Here is a 7397-nt window from a genome sequence, read left to right on the forward strand (position 1 = left end):
CTGTGCAAACACGTGACTTCTGTAAGCTGTACCTTGAGTCGGTGTTGGAACGAAAATCATTAGGTAGTTTTGCTTGTAGTGAGGTGTTTACTTATAGAAGGTAGCTCAGGAAAATATACATTCTACTGCCCTTTCCCCACTCGCCCATACCACTGAATACCGGCACTATGTAGGACAATTTCTCTCTGAGCACCATTATCCAGTCCTCCTTGGCCCCCAACACTTCCCCATACGGCACAATTGCACGAAATCTCAGAAGATGCAATGCTACTTGTTTACGATGTCTCTCCTCACTGTGTAAAGTTCCAGTGATTTATCTGCCTCTCACTCAATTTAGCAAACTGCATTTCCTGCTCACAGTGTGATCTCGTCAAGACTGGGGAGAGAAAAACAGAATGGGTGACAAATGCGAGTACACCTATGTTCTGTCTGCAAACAGAAAAAAGAACTTGAGCTTCTAGATTCCTGTCACTGCAAATTCCCACTGTGTTCCTATGCCTCCATGTCAGTTTGGTCTGCTGCAGAGCTCCGCATGGCCTGTGTAAGTTGGAAGAGTGGCACGTCATTTCCGAATGAGAGACCGTGCAATCTTCAGTACCCAACATGGAGTTCAATCATTTTAGACCCTGCCCATCATCTTTCACGTTCCTGCCCCATCTACACATACCATTCATTCCAAAGGCGGATGGTTTGGCTCGAAAATTTCTCCCCAGATGCACTAGACCTGCAGATTTTGTTCCGATATTTCTACATTTCTTTTGATAACTTTATTCTGTTGTGATTGCCAGCCTTTCAGGAAAAGTGCGTTTGGACGGGATTGTGGTCAGAGGAGATTTATCAACGTGGTGCCTGAGCTCGACCATTCCCCCTGCGAAGATAAGCGAAAGTGCGGGCTGCAGCGGCTGGAGCTCAGAGTCGAGAGTGTAGTGCTGGAAATGCACAGCACGTCCGACAGCATCTGAGGAGTAGGAAAATCGATGTTTCAGGAAAACAACACCGACATTCCATTGCCAGCCGATGCCTGGAGGAAGAAAATCTTTTGTTCCACCTTAGGACCCTGCAACCATATGGGGTAAATGTGTATTTCAACAGCTTCCTCATTTCACCTCCCCCAACATTATCCCAATCCCAAGCCTACAGCTAGGCACGGGTCTCTGGCCCCGGCCATCATTGCCCCTCCGAACTACGACCTTCTACCTCTCTTCATCCATCTATCGGTTTCCCAGCTACCTGACCACCAACCCCATTCCCCTTCTTCAACCCCGACTCAAAAGCCTCATTCCTGATGAAGGGCGTATGCCGGAAACATCGATTCTCCTGCTCCTCGGATGCTGCCAGACGTTCTGTGCTTTTAAAGTACTACACTCTCGCCAATGCAAAGATAGATGAGCTCGACTGAGGCTCTCTATCTGAGAGCGGAGAAAGCTGAGAGAGAAATTGATTAACGTGCACAGAAATGGAATAGATATGTTTGACAGGAATAAACTTCTTATGGAAAGGGTAAATAACCAAGGTTATAGATGAAACGCTACAGGGAGGATGTTCAGGGAAGATTTAGGAAGAATGTTTACATCCAGAGAGGGTTGTTTGTCTGGAACTCACTGTTTGAACGTGTGGTAAAGCTAAGAGTCATCCAAATACTTCAGCAGTATTTAGTTGAAACACTTGAGGAGCTAGAGCATGCACGGATAAGGACCAGGTACTGGAAGGTGGGGCGAAGATAAACAGATATTTATTGAAAGACTTGAATACTGTAACTTTCGGTGCAGTAAAATGGAGGCTAGCGCAGCTCAGTGGCACAATGAAAGACGTGGTGGATATCTACTGCATTGTTAAGATCACGATTCACAGTTTGTGGGTTTGATTCCCGCCAGCATCGCAATTTTGTTCAGATTTCAGCTGATTCAATGATTGTTCTGCTGCTTCCCCTCGTCTGGAGTTCTCGTCCCTGCTACTGACCAGAGAAGGTTCCTCACTTTCTTGGTGGTGAGTTTTAAGAAAATCATATCATTTGAAATATGATCAGCCAGCAATCGGCTGCGCATTCACAAAACCCACTGCAGATACCCACTGTCTTTCAACACAGTTCCCTCCCACGGTTGCACAGAGTGTTTCGATTTATTCAGTGTCTTTTTCCCTTTGGGTGTTAGGTTGATGTAGATGGGCTGGGAAAAGACATTGACCTGTTCGATCAGCCGTAATTATGTCAAATGGCGGGGTAGCGCTGGCGGGTGAAATGGCCCCCTCCTATTCCTTTCAGTCTGTGCTGTTTCTGACAGAGGGTTTTAAACAATAGCATGATGAGGACAATGTGAATCTACACCACGGAATACCAAGGTCCTCCCCTTTATCCCACCGCTCTCACAGCTGCTGTTGTAGCTTCAGATTAGACAATGCAGGATTCTCCCAGGTGCTCTTTCAAGCTGCATGCTCCTTCACACAGGTTTCCAACTAGACACATGGAGCAAACTGCCGGTTAGATATTGGGGATTCAGGGACAGATTTCCCCTTTTTCTGACTAGAGTTCTGACCACGGTAATAAACATGAATTTCGGGCGTTCTGTATCTTACTCGAGATTCTTATCACTTTACAATTTAAACTGAAATTCAATTTAATCTTGCATGACATTCTTATGTCTTCAGTATTCATGAAAACTGTGCATTATGTCCTTGGATGAAGCCATGGTGAAGATTAATGATGAGTGCAGTGTGTTTCATGTTGTCTTTAGGATCTTACAGAAGCATGTTCGTGAAGTGTGGTTGAATCGAATTCTGGGCCGAATTGAAGCCGACCGAGTGAGAAGCCCTGTGATAATGTAACATTTTCTGTAAACAACGCAGCGACCCTTGGAAACCCAGTTTTCAATCAAGTCTATGTTGCACGACATTTTTCTGTATCCCATTAAATCAGTGAGTATTAAAAGGACTAAGTCCCGTTCCTGGTCATTGTGACCAAACGACCAAGGCAATCGATGGCAATGATAATGATGCTTGACATCGACAGGTGCATTACTACTCACTAGAGTCACATTGTATTACAGATCACGTAAGCCGAGGAGATGATGATCCTTCTGGCACCCTGAGACAGTGCGACAATTAATCCCACGTCGTTAGTCTCACTCTATACCAAAAACCAGTTAGCCAACGGACTGAGCTAAGCGGCTTCCATTTAATGTAAAGCTAAAACAAACAGGTCAGCATATTAACAATCTGTAGTAATTCACGATTGAGTGGGTTGGTTTCTGAAAATTAAACGTACCTTCTGAACAATGAGTGAGGCTATTCCAAGATTGCCTTCTCTGACTGCGCTGGGACATGACTGATGTTCTCAATGATATGGAAGTGCCAGTGTTTGAGTTGGGTAGACAAAGTTACAAATGACACAACGTCAGGGCTTAGTCCAGCAGGTTTATTTGCAAACACGAGCTTTCAGAGAGCCGCTCCTTCATCAGGTGGGTGTCTTTCTGCAGAAACTTGATGTGTGTGTCAATATGCGCGATCGTTTGGAAGATCATCTAGACTTTAACTGACCGTTCGTGGTGTCGATGGTACCCATGACTTAGATGTGTTGGTGTTGGACTGGGATGGACAAATTTAAAAATCATACAAAGCCAGATTAGAGTCCAACAGTTGACAACCACCTGATGAAGAAACAGTGCACGGAACACTGGTGCTTCCAAATATGCTTGTTCGATACTATCTGATGCAATGTGATTTTTAAGATTGACAGCTCTTGGTAATGTTTACTTGATCGAAGACAATAAACGAATTTTCGTTCGTGGAGATGAAAATTTCAAATATTATCCACCTCAGTGTAACAAAAAAAAGTTTGGATGTGTGCTGAATCTCCACAATGCGCTTGCGCCAAGCAAAAGTTGAACCTGCACCTGCCTGATCCGTAGCCAGCTATAAGAATGGCTGTACCACTGGCCAGATGCACAGCAGAAATTTTACACGCTGCAGAGCTGTGGTGCTGACAATGACATGAGCAATAACAGTAACAGTCACAAGGTGAACAAAGAACAATGATAATCACCATCAATGATCCACTTCAAATTGTCTTTAAAAAAAACTACCATTCACAATTTGAGCAGCCAATCAATGAGGTCGCTGCTGATCAAGAAAATTGCAACTTACTTTGCTGCGTTTTCACCATAATTAGAGGTAAACTCCAGTCTAATCATAACATCGCATATTCCCATTAATTTTCAGATTTACATTACGTTAATGACCTGATCGTATTTGCAGGAAACTGAACAACATGAAATGAGTAAAAACATCCTTTCAGTGATATAATCCAATGCAGAGACGGCCAGAAAAGAAAAGATAAAGACATGAAACATTACTCCCATGTCTCTCTGTACCAATGCGTTTTCCTGAGTTGGATATTTGCAGGACTTGTCTTTAGTCTCGAAAGTATTAATTCCTTTCTTGGGAAAGTTTCTTCATAAATCAATTAACATCTGAGTTTTGAAACCTATTTTACTTCAGATTAAAATAGTTGAATATCCTATCCCCCAGCCTAATGTCCCAATCCTCCCTTCCCTTCCATGTAAACACCAGCTGCTCCAGGCAAGGTTGGAGCCCCCAACCTGACGTTCCAATGCTCCTTGCTGCTCCATGTCAACAGCAGCTTCTCCAATTTAAGTTGGAGCTCCCAGTCTGATGCCTCAATGCTCCTTGTTCCATGTCAATAGAAGCGGTCCAGTTGAGGTTGGATCTACCACTCTCATGCCAAAATGCTCCCAGGTGCTACATGTCATTAAGAGCTGGTCCTTGTGAGGTTGGTGCTCCCAGTCTGATGTCCAAATGCTCCCTCTTCCATGTCAATGCAAGCGATCCAGTTGAGGTTGGATCTATCCCTCTGATGTCCCAATGTTTCCAGCTGCTCCTTGTCAATAAAAGCTGCTCCAAGTGAGAGTGGAGCTCCCAGATGGATCTCGCAAAGCTCCTTGCTCCATGTCGACTGAAGCTGCTTCAGATTAGGTAAGATCCCGCAGTCTGATGTTGCAATTCTCCTTGCTTCTTCATGTCAATACAGGCTGCTCCAGGTCAGACTGGATTTCCCAGTCTGATATCCCAATGTTCCCTGCTGCTCCACGTCAATAGAAGCTGCTCCGGGTTAGGATGGATCTCCCAGCCTGCAACCCCAATGTTCCCTGCTACTCCAAGTAAACAAAAGCTGCTCCAGGTGTGGTTGGAACTTCCAGCCTGCTGTCCCAATGCTCCTGTGAGCAGACGCAGCTCCAGATGAGGTGGGAGCTCCCAACCCTTGCAACTCACACACCTCTATACCAACTTAGAAATAGTGCTCACTGACCATTTCCACCAAAGGAGCCATTGGTGGAATATCCGCATCATGTGAATTTAATATTATTTTTCGTCAGCACCGAATCATTAGTTCCAAAAGACATTCTTTCTTAAATATTGTTTATCATGTGCATATTGCAGTCAATCCGAAGTTAGATAATGGTACTAATTGATGTATGCTCAATAAAAATTACATCATGTTTTTCACGTTGAGTAACTGCCACTTAGCAAGGGCAATGTTTGAAATGAAATCACACTTTTATTCCAGGTGAGGGAATGTGGTTTGTATTATTTAAAATGAACTTGTCCACTGTGTACAATGATGAAATAGATCTCAATTTCAAAGCAAACTTGGTTACGTTGTCATCCATCTTGACATGTGGTGTCCTCTTCTTTCAACCACACGGGTATTAGAACGAAACATCTGTTAATGACATGCGTATAAAGAGACACTAAATCATTTTTCATGCTAATGCTGCATGAATTTGCGATTATTGATCCACAGTTTAGGTTCAGTCCCTGCAGTGAACATGCTACTTCTCCAGTTGTTCATTGTTCAATGTGATGCATCCAGTGTGTGCATAACGTTTTGGAGCTTGCTTCCCACATCTTGTGTTTATCTGTGCCTTCTACTCAACCTGCTCCAGATTTCATTTGACAAAACCGTCATTAAGAATCCCATTACATAAACATGCCCTTCGCATCTCTTGTATTTTGGTTTTCGTGGATCTCTTTCATATGATAAAAGGTCACAGCAGCTTGACTTGAAAAAGAAAATCGCGTTACTTTTCATTATCCCAATGCGATCTACGTTTCAATGCAGTTTAAGCAACTGACTCAAATTATTCTTTGAGATTCTATAATAGCGTCGATGCATATAAATTGACCATTGAAGTTCCAATTTCAATAAGACAGGTGTGAGCACACAAAAATAGCAACATTGAAAACAGCGACGAGAGTGGGATTCGAACCCACGCGCGCAGAGCACAATGGATTAGCAATCCATCGCCTTAACCTCTCGGCCACCTCGTCACATATGCAAGCAAGCATATGAACGTATGAATAAGTGAATTGCGTAAATTATGCAGAACAGCAGATATTTCTCCCTGGTCTGGTGAAATGCTAAATAGCACAGTATGGTCCCAAGACTATGGTCTGACCTGTGGGTTGTGTGGCAACGGCATTCCCACTGTGACACTCTGCTCACAGTGATCTGAACAAAAAATGAAGAAAAGACTATGGAACAAAGTCTGTTGAATTCTGTGAAGATTTGAAGTCAACGGAATGAAGAACCCGAGAAAGCAGGATGTGTTGATTCAAGAAAGAGTTGGATAGAGCTCATCAGGATCGTGGACTCAAGGGTTATGGGGATAAGGCAGGAACAGGATACCGATTGAGGATGATCAGCCATGATCATAATGAATGGTAGTGTGGTTCGAAGGGCAGGATTGCCTACTCCTGCACAGATTGTCTATTGTCTATTAAATTGCCTGTGAGGAATTGTTTTCCAGACTGGAGGAGAGTGCATAGTGCTCAATGGCATTATTCGGAACACCATTCTTCTGCTCAGATGTTTTTGACCAGCACTTCTGTACAGAACAGACACTTTCAAAATCCTAAATAAGACTGAACAGACAATTGAATTCAACAATGCAAAAACCTTGATCTGTATCATTTTTCTGGGCCATGCAACAACAAGTATGATCATAGCAACACAGTGAACAAGTGTCAGAAGGAAAATTAGTGCAGTGTCAGAGAGAATGCTGGGAGCAGCAGTTGACACACGGGGAAGTGCATTTCCCACAACAGGAACACTACCAAAAAGCGGACTGTGGTGGAAGAATTCAGAGCGGTTTTACACTTTGGAATTTGATACCAGAGACACAATGGAGATCTGTCATTGAGTCTGTTAAAGAAGAAGATTTTAAGATTTCTACAGATGAAAAACAAAATAAAATGTTCATTGGTTAGTGATGGCAAATGTTGCAATTATATATTTCAAAAATCTACCCATCTTTGCAATGAGTAGCTCACCATTTTCCTCATTCGGGGTCAGAACTATTGATGAAGATGATCATTTAATCCCT

General features: G+C 43.2%; 1 non-coding gene across 1 annotated transcript; it reads right to left on the bottom strand.

The window, feature by feature from the left end:
* Nucleotides 1-6260: 6260 nt before the first annotated feature.
* trnas-gcu (transfer RNA serine (anticodon GCU)) lies at nt 6261-6342 on the bottom strand. Its single transcript has one exon. It is a non-coding gene; the product is annotated as a tRNA-Ser (tRNA).
* Nucleotides 6343-7397: the final 1055 nt, after the last annotated feature.

The sequence above is a fragment of the Hemiscyllium ocellatum genome, chromosome 38 (genome assembly GCF_020745735.1).
Source record: "Hemiscyllium ocellatum isolate sHemOce1 chromosome 38, sHemOce1.pat.X.cur, whole genome shotgun sequence".
Taxonomy (NCBI): Eukaryota; Metazoa; Chordata; class Chondrichthyes; order Orectolobiformes; family Hemiscylliidae; genus Hemiscyllium; species Hemiscyllium ocellatum.